Here is a 2,033-nt window from a genome sequence, read left to right on the forward strand (position 1 = left end):
CTTAATTACTGAAATACAAAATGAAATTAAGAATACAAACAGGAAGAACAAATGACAATAATCAACAGACATATTTCAACAGTAACTTTAAATATTAATGACCTCAACACACCAATAAAATGATTCAGGCTAATTGAATAGATTAAGAAACACATTCATCTTTTGGTTTTTGTTGTTGTTGATTTTACTTTGAAAAAAATTTTATTGAATTTTGTGTATTTCATACAACACATCTTAATCATCTTTATACCCCCTTCCCCATGAACAGTCCCATAGCACCCCTGCTGGATTTCATGTGTTCTGTCATTTATGTTAAGACCTATCAAAACATGTTAATGTTCCCAGACATTCCTCAGTGAAAGTTCATCCACTGGGGTCTAGTCAGCCTATCTTGAGTCACTCCCTTAAAGAAGATCAACTCTCACTCACCCAACAGTTATCAGCTGCAAATAGTTCTTTGGTTAAAATTGGGGCCTGCTGCCTATTTCCCCAGGTCTATCCTGGATTTTCAACTGCTTGAGTTTGCATGGGTCCTGTGCATTCTGACACCATTGCTGTAGATTTACATAAGCAAGGCCCCAGGAGCCTACAAGACCCTATTTCCACATCCATCTTCTTTGTTGTCTACAAGAAACTCAGCTAACCTTTAAGAATAGGCACCATCTTAGAGTGAAAGATAGAAATAAGTATACCAAGCAAATGAGACCAGCAAATAAGCAAGATATCACTATCCTGATATCTAAAAAATGGACTTCAAATCAAAATTAATCAGAAGATATAAACAGGACTTCATTCTATCAAGGTAACAATTAACCAAGACAACAGCATAATTCTAAAGATATATGCACCAAATTCTGTTGCACTCAACTTCCTAAAATGCATACTACTGGACTTCGATTCACAGATAAACACCAACTCCGAAATAGTAAGTAGACGGTTTAAGCACCATGCTTTCTCCAGTAAGCAAGTCATCTGGACAAAAACATGACCAGAGAAACATCAGAATTAAATGACATCATACATCAAATGAACCTAACAGACATTTAAAGAATATTCCACCCAAACACCAAAGAATACATATTTTATTCAGCAGTGCCGGGGGTTCGAAGCTGCGACCCCCGGTGAGGTGAGGATTGGGGATGAGTAAGCACGCCATTCGCCAGTCCATGCCGCCCCCATTACTCAGGGACACTCAGACGCAACGGGGGGTCTTAGTCAGGTAGAGACTTATTTATTGCAAGTGTCACAAAGCTTATAAAGGCACCTGGAACTCCCCCTTCCCCCTGTGAGTGTGTATCTTAAGGATGGTCACATGCTGATCATGCACTCCTCAGCAGTGTGGAAGTATTCTTCAGACTTTCAAAGCAAGCCAGGACGCGTCCCCAGTAACTTCCTTTCAGAACTATGCAAGGTATGGCCTTTGGGTCCCCATATATCCCCCTTTTTATTTTTGTTTTAAGGCTGGACTGACTTTATTTCACGGGTTACCCACTTCACAGGCAGCTCCCTGAGGAGAGATGGCTATCTCCTTCCTCTAATCTTATGCATTTTTGCCTGTATTAGGTTGTGTCACCTCTGACCAAGCCTTGCCCATCATTGGATCATGCACCTGGCCATGTGCATGTCTTGTCTTAGGAGTACTTGTCATGGGACATCTTACCTGTCTTTGGCTAAAAATGCATCATGATTAAGGGCAGCTGTGCGGGTAATGCCAGCCCATGACAGTCTTAGTCTCTGCCTAACTCAGTTAGCCAAGCATAGGCAACCGGAGAGGGTCCTGGGGAAGTCCATAATCATGAGGAGGTGGGCTGTGGCAGTTTCAAAGGTCCTCTGTCACCGAATTATCTGGTAAAGACACTTAAAGATAAGCATTATCAAGAGAAACAAAGCAAGTCATGGCGTAGGACAAGTTGAAATACTTCTGAGACCATGTACCTTTTAGACAATCAGCCAGTTGTCAAAGAGGCTGCAATGAAGTAGAAGAACTGGGTCCTTCACTTCAGATGGATACAAATAAAGAGAGGAATGTTTTC

This window comes from Nannospalax galili, unplaced genomic scaffold, assembly GCF_000622305.1.
Source record: "Nannospalax galili isolate Female #2095 unplaced genomic scaffold, S.galili_v1.0 scaffold238, whole genome shotgun sequence".
Classification (NCBI taxonomy): domain Eukaryota; kingdom Metazoa; phylum Chordata; class Mammalia; order Rodentia; family Spalacidae; genus Nannospalax; species Nannospalax galili.